Source organism: Hemiscyllium ocellatum, chromosome 20, assembly GCF_020745735.1.
Source record: "Hemiscyllium ocellatum isolate sHemOce1 chromosome 20, sHemOce1.pat.X.cur, whole genome shotgun sequence".
Lineage (NCBI taxonomy): Eukaryota > Metazoa > Chordata > Chondrichthyes > Orectolobiformes > Hemiscylliidae > Hemiscyllium > Hemiscyllium ocellatum.
This window is the reverse complement of record NC_083420.1, coordinates 64,057,883-64,073,911: the sequence shown is the minus strand read 5'-3', so window position 1 is coordinate 64,073,911 and position 16,029 is coordinate 64,057,883. Positions and strand designations below refer to the sequence as shown.

Below are 16,029 nucleotides of genomic sequence, written 5' to 3'. Positions count from 1 at the left end.
TAGAAAAACAAAATGTCTCCAACTACCCCCGTCTCCTACCGTGAAGTTTAAGTTATATCCAGTTGACTAGCTCCTCCTGGATGCCGTATCTTTTAGCTTGATCAGAACGTATTACCCAGTTTACCATAAGGAACGTAGAACATAGAACAGTACAGCACAAGGCCCTTCGGGCCTCAATGTTATGCCAACCTTTTATCATCCTCTAAGATCAAACTAACCTACATACATTTAATTTTACTATCATCTATGTGCCTTTCCAAGAGTCTATTAAATGTCCCGAATGTACCTAACTCTACTAACACCACTACAGTACATTCGATGCACCCACCACTCTGTGGAGAACCAAACTCTGAAATCTCCCCTTAACCTTCTTCCAATTACCTTAATATTATACTCCCTTGTGATAGCCATTTCACTGTTCACTGTCTGTGCCTCATTACTTGTTCACACCTTTACCAGGTCATCCCTCACCCTTCTTCACTCCAATGAGGAAAGATTTACCTCCCTCAAACTTCCTTCATAAGAAGTCGCCTCCAGTCCAGGTAGCAATCTCGTAAATTTCCTTTTTACCATCTCTAAAGCTTCCACATCCTTCTTGTTATGAGAGGACCAGAACTGAACTTAATATCTAAGTGTGGTCTAAGGAGAGCTCCATCGAGCTGCAATATAGCCTCATGGCTCTGAAACTCAATTCCCCAGATGAAGAAAGCCAACACAACATACTACTTCTTCACAACTCTATCAACTTGGGTGGCAACTTTGAGGGATCTATGGGCAGGGAACCAAACATCCCACTGTTACTTCACACTGCCAACAATCCTACTTTTAACCCAATATTCCAAATTCAAGTTACAACCTTCCAAAATGAATCACTTCACACTTTTTCAGGTTGAACTCTTTCTGCCACCTCTCAGCCCAGCTCCCCATCGTGTCAATGCCCCATTGCAACTTACAACAGTCCTCCACCAATATTTTTGTCACTGGCAAACTTACTAATCCACTCTTCCACTCCCACATCCAAGTAATTTATAAAAATCACAAAGAGCACGGTTCCAGGAACTGATCCCTGTAGAACATGACTGGTCACCGAGCTCCAGGCTGAATGCTTCCCATCTATCCTCACCCTCTGTCTTCTATGGGCCAGGAATTCTTATCCAGACAGATAGGTTTCCCTGTATCCCATGCCTCCGTACTTTCTGAATGGTTAGAGGTAATGAGGTGCTGTATGAAAGAATGGAGAAGTGCTGTGGGGACTGGAGATGGTTACAGTGATATCGTGTGCTGGAGAGGCTGGATGGTAGGTCAGTAAGGGCTGGAAGTTACAGACAGAGTGGGTTGGAGGTACTAGACAAGATGACAAACATAAGGATTTCTGTACCGTTTTGGGGATAGTGGACACAACACTAAGTGTCAAAATCATTTTGGAAAGAGGTAAGGATACAGAAGTGAAGGTGCCAAACTTGTGGAAGCCCCTAATCATTACAATATCACTGACACTGGGCATTATCATTATCATGAGACAGGATCTGGCAAACACAGACTGGGAGGAACGATTTGCAGTTGGGTTCATATTCGGATAAAGGAAGAAAGTTAAAGTGATACAGTGAGAATTCAGGGCCAGTGTGCTCCCAGAAGGGTGAATGACAAAGGCAGTAACTTCAGTGGATACTGGTCAAGCGATATCGTGAGCTGGATAAAGAAAGTACAGTGCGATGAAAACAGGCGAAGCCCTTCAAAAGTATAGTGTATGCAAGGTGGGGGAGGGGTTCCTTAAAAATGAGGGGCAAAGAATGGGCATGAAATATCCTTGGCAAATACTGTTAAGGAAAGTCCACAAGGTATTTGATCAATACGGTTTGAGGAAGAAGAGTACCAGTTAAAGAGCTGCACCTGTTAGAAACCAAAGGGACAATCTGTGCATGGAGCCAGAGGAAGTAGGTGAGGTCTTCAATGAATACTTCCCATCTGTATTCACACAGGGGAAAGGCATTGTAGCCAGGGATTTCAGTTGGGATGGTGAGGTGCTAGAACATGCTAAGACCAATAAGGAGCAAGTATTAAATGTCTTCACAACATAAAGGTGGAGAAATTCCTAGCGCCCAGTGAAATGTATCCCAGGCTGCTATGGGAGGTAAGGGAGGAGATTGCTGGGGCCCTGGTCGATATATTTAATACTTTGCTGGCCACAGGTGAAGTGCCGAATGACTGGAGGATCGCTAATGTGGTTCCTTTGATCAGTAAGGGCAGCAGGGATAGGCCAGGTAATTACAGATCAGATAGTCTGACAGCGGGGGAGGGAAATTTCTGGGAACAATTTGGACGATGTATTAACACTTGAAAAGGCATGGATCAACTCGGCTGAGTCATGGATTTGGCAGAGGAAGATATTGAGGAGGGCAGTGCTGATGATACGGTTTACGTGGACCTGAATAAGGCCATTGACAAGGTCTCACATGGAAGGCTGGTCCAAAAGTTAAGAGCCACTGGGATTCATGGCAAGTTGGTAATTTGAATATAAAATTAGTGAATAAACATCTTCATCTTTGATTTCCTCTCACCAACGGGTGTACCACAGGCATCTGTGCAGGAACCATCGCTGGTTAGTCTGTCGAATAATAACTTCGATGTGAAAGCAAAAGGAATTATTTGCAGATTTGCAGATGACATGAAAGATGAAGACGTTGTTCACAGTGAGGGGGTTGGTCTCTCGCTACAGTCTGATGACATTCAGATGATAATCTGAGCAGAGTGTAGTTCTGATCAATGAGGTCATACCCTGTGGAGGTATGATAAGCGAAGGACAGACATAAGGAATGGTTGGTCCTTGCGGAGTACTGGGGAACACAGGGACCTGAGTGGACAATCCAAAGATCCCTGAAGGTGTCAGCACAGGTGGACCGGGTGGGGAAGGCACCTGAACTGGGAGCTGGAGAGGGACCCATATTCTGGCCGGGTGAATTGCTAGAGTTGCTTGAGAGGATATAATCTAATCTGGCAGGATGTTGGACTTTAAACAGTCGTAGGGTCAGAAAGAAGATGGAGATTGTTGCACAAGTTAAAGAGAACAATTTCAACAGACAAGGCAGGCAAGAACATTGCAGGGACTGGAGGGAAACCGATGATTAAACTGCATTTATTTCAATACAAGGGGCCTGACAGCTCAGGAAGGTGAAATCAGGGCATGGATTAGACCATGGGACTGGGATATTATAGTTATTACAGAAAAACAGCTGAGGGAGGCGCAGGATTGGCAGCTCATTGTTTCAAGGTAGAGATACTATAGGAAGAATCAAAGGGGAGGCAAGAGAGGATACGCGGTAATGAGTTTTGATTGCAAGAATCATCGCAGCAGTACTTAGAGAGGATATTCCTGTGGGACGGCCCAGTGAAGCTATGTTAGTGGAACTGAGAAATAAGAATCGGTCATCACTCTGACATGATTGTCCTATTGACCGCGAATAATCTGTCACAGACTGAGAAAGAAATATGTCAGGAGATCTCAAATATCGATGACAACAATAGGGTTGTTATGGTAGGGATTTTTAAACTGTACAAACTGAGAATGGGACTGCCAGTGTTCAGTGTTTGCAAGGGAGGAATTTGGTAATTGTGTTGCAGAAAACTCCCAATCAATATGTAAATGGACTGAAAACAGAAATGGGCAAAACCTGACCTCCCCTTGGGAAACAAAGGAGGAAAAGGGAGTGAGGGGTTAGTGGGGAAACATTTTGCCAAAGTGACCACAGTTCCATTAATTTGAAAACAGCGATGGAAAAGGACAGGCCTGGTCCACAAGTTCAAGTAATAAAATGGGGCCAGACCAATCTTGATCGTATCAGCCAGGAACTTTCAAAAGGTGACGGGGGAGTCTATCTGCAGGGAAATGGAAGTCTGGCAACTGAGAATATTTTAAAAGTGAGCTAAATTGAGCGATCACCACCAGCATGTTCCTGTTTGTGTGCAGCTCAATGCTGACAGCACTCGGAAACACTGGCTGTCTATTGAGGGTCTGGTCAAGGAAAAGGGGCACATGTCAGGTATCGCCAGCTAGATCAAGGGAATCCCTGAGGATCACAGGGGCTGTAGAAATACACTTTGGGTGGAAATCGGGAATGCAGAAAGGGAACATGAAATAGCCTCAGCAGAGAAGGATAAGGAGAATCCAAAAGATATCGTATAAGTATATTAAGAGTAAAAGAGTAAATCGAGACAAAATAAGGGCCCTTAAAGATCAATGAGGCAATTGATGTGTGGGACGGCAGGATATTTGCTAAGACCCTAAACACATTTTTTCACTCCAGAACGTACTGTGGAGAAAGACTGGGGAACTCAGGGAACAAGAGTTAGACCACATTTGGAGTTCTCTGCAATTCTAGTCTCCCTGCTATAGGAAAGAGGTTGTGAAACTTGAAAAGGCTCAGAAAAAATTGACAAGATGTTGCCAGGGTTGTTGCTGAATAAGCTGGGGTTACTTTCCCTGGAGCATCGGAGACTGAGGGATGACCTGACAGAGGTTTATATAAACATGAGGGGTATGGATTGGTCTTTTCCCAGGGGTTGTCGGTGGGTGGGGGGGGGGGGGGGGTGCACATAGGTTTAAGGTTAGAGGTGAAAGGTTTAAAAGGGACAGAAGGGACAGTTTTTTTCATTTACATGGTGATGCGTGTATGGAACGAGCTGAGAGAGAAAGTAACGGAGACTGATACAATTACAACATTTGAAAGGTATCTGGATGGGTATATCAGTAACAAGGGTTTTGAGGTACATGGACCAAATGCTAGTAAATGGGATGGATGTATTTAGATTTTCTGGTCAGCATGGATGAGTTGGACCAAAGGGTCTGTTTCCATGCTGTATATCTGTAGGACTTGAAAAGAGCATGTTATAGAAGAGTGGTGCTGGAGGTTTTAAAACACAAAGGTATGGAAAGCCCCAGGACCTGATTAAGTGTATCACAGGATTTGTGTGATTCTAGGCAAGAAACTGTGGAGCCCCGAGCAAAGGTATTTGTACCAATGACAGCCATGTGTGATGGGCTGGAGGTTGACATAGTGGACAGTGAAGGAGGTTAGCTAAGATTACAAAGGGATCTTGATGAAATGGGTGAATGGGACTAAAAACCGTCGATGGAATTCAATCTGAATAAATGCAAGATAATGCATTTGGTAAAACAAACAAGGGTAGAGCTTATACAATTAATGTTCAGGCCTCATTAGATTTTAGAGCAGGGGGACCTCCGGGTTCAGGTGCGTAATTCTTGAAGCTCACATCACAGGATGGATAAGACAGTGCTTGGCATGCCTGACTATTGCTCAGTCCATTGAGTGGAGGATTTGGGACGTCATGTTGAGATTACACAGACATTGGTGAGGCCTGTTCTGCAATACTCTGTCCAGTTCTGGTCGCCCAGTTATAGGGAGGATATTATTAAGCTGCAGGGGATTCAGAAGAGATTTACCCGGATATTGCTGGGTATGGAAGGCTCGAGTTCTGAAAAAAAGCCTATCCAGCCAGTCTTTTTTCACTGGAGCCTGGAGGATGAGAGATGACCTGATGGAAGTTTATGAAAAAGGTGAGTGATATAGATAGAGTTAATGACAGTTGCCTGTTCCCCAGGCTGGGGGAGTCTCAAGTGGAGGGGCTACATGTTTAAGGTGAGAAGAGGGATATGTTAAACAAAGACATGGGGGCCAATTGTTACACAGAGGGCGGTTTGAGTGTGGAATGAACTTCCTGAGGAAGGGGTGGATGTGGCATAAATACAATGTTTAAAAGACATTTGATTAAGTACTGGAATAAGAAGGGGTTAGAGGGATATGCGCCAGCAACAGGCAGGTGGGATGTGTTTAGTTTTAGGAGATGTTTGTTACCAACTGAAGGGTCAGTTTCCACGCTGTACGGCGCTATGACAAGAATGTGGTTTTATTCCATTATTTAAGAAAGGCTGCGATGGAAAGCCAGGGAAATAAAGACCAATTAGCCCAACATCAGTGGTGCGTACGTTGTGAAAGTGATTCTGTCAGACAGGAGTCACATTCACTCGGAAAGTCAAGGATTGATGAAAGACAGTCAGCACAGCTTTGTGCAGACAAAGTCAGGTCTCTCTTACGGGATTGCTTTTGTTGAAGTGGTGACCATACCTTGTCTACACCAACGTCAGAAAGGCCTTTGTCACGGCTGAGCATGATATACTGGTGCAGAAGGTTAGATCACATGGGATCAGGGAGAGCTAGCCAACTGGATACAACATTTGCTTGACAGTAGGAGACAGAGTGTGGTGGGAGAGGGTTGTTGCTCAGAATGGAAGCCTGTGACCAGCGGTGTGCTCCAAGGATTGGGGATGGGTCCACTAATGTGCATCATCTACATAAACGATTTGGTTGAGTATATAGGAGTCATTGTTTTTAATTTTATGGATGATCAAATTAATGGTGTAATGGGCAGTGAATAGGGTTATCAAAGGGGATGTCGACCATCTGGGCCAGTGAACCAAGGAATGAAAGATGGAGTTTAATTCAGATGTTGGACTTTGTGAAGACAAACCAGGGAGGACTAACAGAGTTAATGGTACAGCCCTGGACAGTGTTGTCGAACAGAGAGAGACCAAAGGGTGCAGTTACATTGTTCCTTGGAAGTGGCATCACAGGTGGAGAGGGTGGGGAAAGCAGCATGTGGTACATTTGCCATCAGTGGCCAGCACTTTGATATATGAGTTGGAGATATTTGTAACATTGTCCAAAATATTTCCCTTGGGCAGAGAGGTTATAGGGTGAACTTTTCAAGGTTTACAAAATCTTGCAGACCCTGAGTAAGGTGAATAGACAAGGGCAGGTGAGTCCAAAACTAGAGGGTATAAACAGGAGGTGAGAGAGCAAGGATTTAAAGAGGGAGCTGAGGGGCATCATTATCCACAGAGGATGGTGCATAGACGGAACGAACTGCCAGGGTCACGTGGAGAAGCAAGATCAATTACAACACGGAAAAGACATTTGGGTAGGTACATGGAGAGGAGAAGGTTTGAAGGGATATGGGACAAACACAGGCTGAAGCAATTTGTTCAGTTTGGGAAACCTGGTCAGCATGGACTAGTCGGACCGAAGGTTCTGCTTCCATGCTGCATGACTCTGTCTCCAGTTATTGGAGGAGGGGACTACTCAGATAAGGCATGATGTAGACACAGAAGCAAGTTACAGAGACAGGGATGGTAGTCTGGAGTGCAGCACATTTCAAATATGTGGAGGGACTATCAGAAACGGAGGAGGTTACAGTGACTGGAGCTGATGTAGGAGTCACACATTTTTCAAGACACTGGTCAATGAGAAATGAAATAGATACAGTGTTGGAGAGGGAACACAGAACAGAAAGATCCCAGGCAGCATTCACACCCTCTTGTGGGAGGCCTGCTTTCCCTTCTGTTGTACTGATGCTCACTAATACAGCACAGGCCTGGATTGATAATTGTGAACTCCCGATACTGTCTTAGTACAACATAAAGTAGAGGCAGTGATTGATCCTTGGGTGGGTCTGTACTGTGTTTCCCCTCTAGCATTGTATCTATGTCATATCTTGTTAGCTGATGTTTGTAGCCCTCTCACTGCTCTCTGCTCTGTGCACTGAGAGTGATCTTACCTTGCCGCAGGAATTATTGAAGGCTCCAGATCTCCCTGCCCATTGTCTCTCTGGCTAACCAACCATCTTCAACGAGGTGATGGACGAGACACCCAGTAATTGGGAAGTCTATGGAGTCCAGAACTTCCTGAGTACCTACAGGAGACAGAAATAGACAGAATGGGAAATTGGACTGATGTAGTGAGGGTTACACATGGAGAATGGTGCTGTGTCCCACAGAGATCTGGAAAATCGTAGTCTCCATCCCTGGCCTGTGTTGCTGCGTCACTCTGGAGTAGAGAATTCTGTTGGCTCAGGATCTGGAGTAGCTGCAAGAGTGAGAGACACTGACAGAGGCAGCAATTAGACCCACGCAGTGAGGGATCAAACATGGAGAGACACTGAGTGATATCACCAGAGTTCAGGATAATTTCAGGATCAAACAAGTGTGTAGGAAGAACGGGTTTAGCTTCATGATGCGTGGTGTCAGTGCTCAGGGATGAGCAACCAGTGAGCAGGGGAAGTGATGGCCTAGTGGTATTATTGCGACAGCGTGTATCCCAAACCTCAGCTAATGTTCGGGGGAGGCAGATTTGAATCCCATCATCAGAAATGGAGAAATTTGAAATCAATAGTTTCAAAAAGTAGTAATTAACAATCCATAAATAAGTATGAGATCATTGCAGATGTACAAAAAAAAAGCCCAAACACTTGTCCTTTCGAGAAGGACATCTACCCATCCTCATGTGGTCTGCACAACGTACCCACAGCAAAGTGTATGCCTCTCAATTACCCTCTGAAATGGCCGAGCAAGTTACTCAGCTCGAAGTCAGCTCGGGCTGGGCAAGAAAGGCTGGTCAACCAGAGACACTCACACCACATTAAAAAAAATCCATAAAGGTTGGTCCAATTGGAACTGTGCTGGGACCAGGGTCCCGGCCAATCGTATCGGTAGCTTTATGGACAGGGTTTTAAACTGACAGACAGAATGCAGGCACAGTGTCAGGTGATAGGAGCTTTCCAAATGCAAAGAGAAAAGGTGAAGCATTGGAGCAGCATGGCAATGTGGCTGAAAACAATCAGAAAATAACAGGATGGGGCAAAGCTGAACTAAAGTGGCACATCAGCAAATTGGGCTGTGACAGGAAATTGTGGCAAAAAGTAAATTATATGTTTTTGTTAAATGGACAATGTATCATCAATAAGGTAGATGGATTTGTGACACAGAGATAAATGGTATTTAGACACCAGAGAGACGTGGTTACAGGGCGAACATAAGTATTCAATGGTTTATAATCTTGTGCAAATTCAGACAAAATTCAGGCAACGTTAACAATAATGGATAACAAAGGCATTACGGTGAAAAGCATTTGGCGCAGATCATGAAGTAGAGTCAGTCTGAATGTAAATCCTGACTACTACTTGCCAAGGACACAAGCAGCAGAACAGTTTTAGGCCACTGAACAGCATTTCATTGCTCATCACTGCATTACACAGGAACTCACTGGAATTTTAAAAAAATAAACACATTGTGATAATTTTGGGAAGCATCAATATTCATATAATCTGGGATATTCACAATGATAACAGTGATATTGGTAGGGAGTGCGGAGATTTTTTTTCTGTGTATCTTTGAATAACACATTGTGCAACTGGCTAGGGACATAACTACCTCAGACCGACTGTTGTGGGTCGAAACTTAGTGAATAAGTAATGTCACCTGGGGAGATCCTCTGGGATATTTGGATAAAGTGTAGTTTAAAGAAATATAAAGTTTTAAAGTGACTCACAGAAAGAACAAGCTACTACGAGAAACAAAAATAGACAATGACATGAGTTTGAGAGGAGAAGTGACCAAGGTAAACAGGCTAAACAGACTGAAACGTCAGCGTGTAAATGAACAGTGGAAAACATTTGAAGGAACAGTGGAAATCACTCAACAAAAGGACATTCCATTGAAACAAACAAAACCTCAGCAAGAAATTCCCACCGATCCCTCACTCAGGATAAAAAGAATCATATTAGATTATCAGACGGAGAAGATCACCAAAAATTACTTAAAATCCTGAAGTGAGAGAGTATTTTAGGAGTAAGTTTTAAACGGATTGCAAAGGGTCTGCTAGCAGGAGGGCAGTGGGAAGGGGAGTCATTGACACAATAGGAACAGGGAGAGATGAAGGTGCTGGAGGTAGTGAGAGAGTTATAGAGAGTGGTCAGGGCCTGAACGGTATTACAAAACCAGTACGGATTGCTCCAGAGGGCGGGGTTGGCAGAGTTAGGAAAGGAAGGTATGTACTTTAGGGTGTAGGTTTGCTCGCTGAGCTGTAGGTTTGATATCCAGACGTTTCATTACCTGTCTAGGTAACATCATCAGAAGCGACCTCCAAGTGAAGCGAGCAAACCTACACCCTAAACCTTAACCTGAACTACAAACTTTCACAAACCTTGCAAGTTATGTACTTTCATTTATTCATTCATGGGATGAGGATGTCACTGATTGGGCAAGGAATCTTTGCCCCACTGCTAATTACCCAGAGGGTCGCTCAGAGTCAGCCATACTGTTGTGGGTCTGGATTCACATGTCGGCCACAGCATATTAGAATGTTAGGTGTTCCAGACTAAAGGAAGTAAGTGAACCAGATCAATTCTTCTTACTGATCAACAATGGTTTCATGGTGGCCACACCATGACATCTCAACTCCTACTCTCAATGCTCCGACCAATGAAGGTAACCATCCCAAATGCCTGCTTCACCAGCTTGTCTACCTGTGACACCACATTCAAAGAACTGTGCACCTGCATCCCTGGGTCACTGACTGACAACACTACCCAGGGCCCAAATATTAACTGTACAAGTCCCACCCTGGTTTGTTTCACCACAATGGAACAATTCATATTTATCTTATTAAACTCCATTGGCTATTCTTTAGCCTACAATCACCCTGTCATGCCAATACTGCTCATCAGCAGTACTGTTCTTCCTGTTCTATCATCGATAACCTTCTTCACGATTCACTTTACCATCAATTTCGGTGTCAGCCAAGAAGCTTACTTACCAGGAAACCAATAATCCCATCCCAACCATTTATCCAAATGACAACCAACAGTGGACCCACTACCCCGCTGGTCACATGCCTCCAGTCAGAAAAACAACATGTCTTCCATCACCCTCTGTCTCCCATCACCCTCTGTCTCCTACCATCATGCCAATTGCGTATCCAGTTCACTAGCACCTTCTGAATACCATATCCTTTTACATTGATCTGAACGTATAGCCCAGTTTACCATACAGACACAGAACCGTTCAGCACAAGACCCTTCGGCCATGATTTCATGCGAATCGTTTGTTCAAACGTAAAATCCAGCTAACCTACATACTCTTCATTTTATTATCATCCATGTGCCTATCCAGAAGTATATTAAATATCCCAACACATCTAATTTTACTGCCACCGCTGGCAGTGCATTCCACTCAGCCACCACTCTGTATGTAATGAACCCACCTCTGAAATCTCCCCTTAACCATCCGCTAATCCGCTAATCCGAAAATTATACCCTCTTGTAATAGCTATTTATGTCAGGGCAAAAAATGTCTCTCACTTTTCACTCTCTCTGTGCCTCTCATTATCTTGTTCACCTCTACCAGGTCGCCTCTCACCCTTCTTCACTCCAATGAGAAAAGCCTTACCTCCCTCAACCTTTCTTCATAAGACATGCTCTCCAGTACAGGCAGCATCCTGATAAATCTCCTCTTTACTCTCTCTAAAGTTTCCACATCCTTCCTGTAATGAAAAGATCAGAACTGAACCCAATATTCCAAGTGGGGACTAATCAGGGCTGTAGAGAGCTGCAGCATAACCTCACGGCTTTAAAACTGAATTCCCCAGCTAATGAAATCCAACACTATATATTCCTTTTTAACAAGGCTCTCAGCGTGGGTGGCAACTTTGAGGGATCTATGGACTTGGAAACCAAGATCTTTCTGTTCCTCTACACTGCCAAGGACCCTGCCTTTAATTCCACATTCTGCATTCCAATTCAGTCCTCCAAAATGAATGACTTCACACTTTTCCAAATTGAACTCCATCTGCGGTTTCTCAGCCCAGCTCTGCATCCTGTCATTGTGCAGTTGCAACCTACAACAGCCCTCCACACTATCAACCACTCCACCAACCTTCGTGTCTTTGGCAAACTTACTAACCAACTCTTCCACTCACACATCCAACTTATTCATAATATCACACCCTACAGAAAACCACTGGTCACTGAGCTCCAGGATGAATTGTTTCTATCTATCATCACCCTCCGTCTTGTGTGGCCAATAATCCCGTATCCAGACAGACAGGTTTCCCTGTATCCCATGCCTCTGTACTTTCTGAATGAGCCATAGAGGTGTTTTGTCACATTCTCAAAAGATTCAATAAGATTTGTAAGGCATGACCTGCCCTTACAGAACCATGCTGACTATCCCTAATCAAACTATGGTTTTCCAAGGAATCATAAATCATGTCTCTTAGAATCCTCTCCAATAACCTGCACACCACAGACATTAGACTGACATGTCTGTAATTCCCAGGATTATCCCTATTCACTTCCCTGAACAAGGGAATACCATTTTCCTGCCTCCAACCATCTGGTAAGACTCCAGTGGACAATGAGGGGGCAACGGTCATTGCCAAGTGCACAGCAACCTCTTCCCTCGCTTCATGTAATTACATTGGACGCATCCAGTCTGGTTCAGCGGACTTATCTATCCTTATCTTTTACAAAATTCTCAGCACATCCTCCTTCTTAACATCCACCTGTTCACGTACATCAACCTGTTTCACGCTGTCCTCACAAACGACAAGACCCTTCTCAGCAGTGAATACTGAAGCACAGTATACATTAAGGACCTCCCTTACCTCCTCCGACGTCAGGCACAAGTTCGCTCCACTATCCCTGACCGGCCCTCCCCCCACAGTGGCCTTTCCCTTGTTCCTCCCATAAGTGGAGAATGCCTCACGGTTTTCCTTAATCCTTACCAACAAAGCTTTTTCATGCCCCCTTCTAGCTGTCCTAAGTCCATTCCTCGGTTTCTTCCTGGCTACCTTCAGAGAATCCCAACAGTGTGGAAACAGGCCATTTGGCCCAATACCTCTATATCAACCCTCCAAACTGTACCCCAGCCAGAACCACTCCCCCAAACTAAATCTCTCCATTTACCCTGACTAATGCACCAAACCTACACATCCGTGAACACTATGGTTAATGTAGAATGGCTGAGTCACCTAACATGCACATCCTTGGGTTGTGGAGCACCTGGAGGAAACCCACGCAGTACGGGGAGAATGTGCAAACTCCCCACAAACAGTCGCCTGAGGCTGGAATCGAAACGGAGTGTGTAGTGCTATGAGGTAGCAGTGCTAACCACAGGGCCATCATGCTGCTCCATGTTACCCTCTAGAAGCCTGTCTGATCCTTGCTTCCTCAACCTTAAGTAAGCTTCCTTCTTCCTCTCGACTAGATGCTAAAGTCCATGTAGATAACGTTGACTAGTCTGGCTTCACCTATCACTTGGCCACCTCCTCGAAGGGTAAATCCGGATTGCGAAACACGGTTTTCCACTCACAAAGCCATGCTGACTATCTCTAATCAGCCATTGCCTTTCCAAATATACGTAGCTCCTTTCTCTCAGAATCTCCTCCAACAACTTCCCCATCACTGGACTCACGGGGCTGTAATTTCCTGACTTTCCCCTGCAGCCCTTAAACGATGGAACAGCATTAGCTGCCTCCAGTCTTCCGACATCTCACTGTGTCTGTTGATAATATAAATATCTCTGTTAGGGACACCGCAAACTCTTCGCTAGCTTCCCATAATATTCTAGGATCGACCTAATGAGCTATTGAGGGTTGAACCACCTTTATTTGTTTTAAGATTCCAGCACTTTCTCTTCTCTGGAGAGGATTCTTTCCAAGCCATCACTATTTATTTCCCCAAGTTCCCGAGCTTCCGTGTATTTCTCCACAGTAAATACTGACAAGACTATTTTATCTAATATCTCACCCATCTCCTCTAGTGGCACACATGGGTGACCTTTTTGATCTTTAAGGGGCCCTATTCTCTACCAAGTTACTCTTTAGCCCTTATTGAAACTTGCATAAAGGCTTCTGAAAAATCAAATACACCATATCCCCATACCACTACACCCCTCCTACACCCTTACAATGCTGCCATTTATACTCACACCAACAAATTAAATCCACCAGGCTCAAAAACACATTCTCCTTTATAAAATGTGTTTCTAAGGATCCAGTTATTTTTATTGACCTATCCTTTCTCACTCATTTCAGCACGCTCCTGACTTACAGTCAGGCCAACACGGTTTGGTTTCAGACTGGAAGCAGGTTGTGGGAGTTCTTGTTTATCAATCTGAAAAAGGAAGCTTACAGGGTCATCAGGCAATAGAGAAGGCAAATCAAATGCTGCCATTTATTACAAAGGAAATGAAGTTTAAAAACTAGGCAGATATTGCTAAAATGCTGCAAGGTACCAGTCAGACCTAGAATATTATGAACAGTGTGAGTGCCCGAAGGAAAGATATTGTCACATTGGAGGCAGGGCAGAGAAGGTTCACTCGGCTGATCCTGGGAATGGAGGGATTTTCCAATGAGAAGAGGTGGAGTAGGTTGAGGTTGAACGCATTGAAGTTTAGAAAATGAGAAAGAAATGGAATGAAAGATTCTGAGGGGCTTTGATCAGGCAGATGCTGGGAAGTTAGAAAATAGAACAGTAGATCACAGCAACTTCGGCCCTTCGGCCCACCATGACTATGCTGTCCATGATACTATTCTAACTCATACCATCTGCCTGCACGTGGTCCATATCCCTCGATTCTCTGCCTGTTCATATTTCTGTCTAAATGCCACTTCAAACGTTGCTCACATTTTTGCTTCCACGACCTCCCTCGATAACTTTCACTCTCTATGTAAAAAATAAACTTGTCTCACACATCACGTTTAAACTTTCTCTTTCTCACATTAAAGCTATGCGCTCTAGTATTTAACACTGACACATTGCAAAAGTGATTCTGACTATCCATATTATCTGTTCCTCTCCCAATGTTTGTTCCTGTACCTGGTCACCTGTCACCCTCTGATAATCTCACAAAACAATCCAACTTTGTTTAAATTTCCTCTTACACCTAATAACACTTAAAAAACCTGACACAGGCAATGTGCTGATAAACCCCTTTTGTACCCTTTCCAAAGCCTCCCCATCCTTCCTATTGTGTGGAGATGAGAACTGCACACAGTACTCCAAATGTACCAAACAAATGTTTTATACAATTACAACATCAGATGCAGACCACTTTACCCAACGTTGTGACCGATGAAGGCCAGTGCTCCATTTGCTTTCCTTCCCATCTGAAACACTTCTGTTGCCATTTTCAGGGAGTTGCTGACTTGCACCAAGATCCTTCTGTGTATCAATATCCCTCAGGATGCGAACTTTCTACTTGAATTTGACATCATCTCACACATGCCCAGATTAAACTCATTTTGCCATTTCTCTGCACATCTATCCAACTGATCAGTAACCTCCTGCAACCTTGGATCTCCTTGCTCATTCACCCCAATTCCACCAATTTTCATGTCACCTGCAATAATTATATTTGTCAGTTCCTTTCATTTCAATTGTGAGAGAATCTGTAACCAGACGGCATAAAATCCCAGCAAGGACTCCCCCATTGAAGATGGAGATGAGGAGGAATGTCTTCCTTCAGAGGGTAGTGACTCTGTGGAAATTCCTGACTGCAGGGGGCTGTCGAGGCTGGGTCATTATGAATATTTACAGCAGAAATGGTGAGGTTTTAATGAACCAGGGAAACAATGGTTTTGTGGAGAAGGCAGGAAAGTAGAGTTAAAGATCATCAGGTCAGCCATGATCTGATTGAAGGGCAGAGCATCCTCAATGGGCCAAGTGGCCTAATTCCTCTCTGACATCTCATGGTCTGAACTCAAATGTCCTACATAACATTATGGGTCTCTGCTCACTAAACTCTTTTATAATGGGATTTTTAGATACTTATTATTACACAGCATTTGATCTACAGTAGACAATTTTGTTGATGGCTCCTTGATGTAATGTTACAGAAAACCATCTCGTATCCAATCCAGGATTCCATCCATTACATCCCTGATACACATTAGTTATCCAGTTGGGATGGAGACCACTGTCACACACAGTTACTGTACTGTCCTTGCTACAAGTACATTCAGTGTCCTGACTGTAACCATATTTACATTACCATCACTGTGTGGTGCCTATAAAGGAATTCCTGCTAATGGCTGCTGCTCCTTGTTTATTCTCAGCTCCACTCAAATAGATGACAAATTTTGATCTTCAGTTCCATGTGGCTCTCTCATTAATGCACTA

At 44.0% G+C, this 16,029-nt stretch overlaps 1 long non-coding RNA gene across 1 annotated transcript in view; it reads right to left on the bottom strand.

Moving 5' to 3' along the window:
- The window catches only part of LOC132825282 (uncharacterized), a 63,077-nt gene that overhangs the window by 23,321 nt on the left and 23,727 nt on the right, over positions 1 to 16,029 (bottom strand). Inside the window, exon 5 of the long non-coding RNA XR_009645770.1 lies at positions 7,630 to 7,764. This is a non-coding gene — a long non-coding RNA (uncharacterized LOC132825282). The remainder of the gene's footprint in view (positions 1 to 7,629; positions 7,765 to 16,029) is intronic.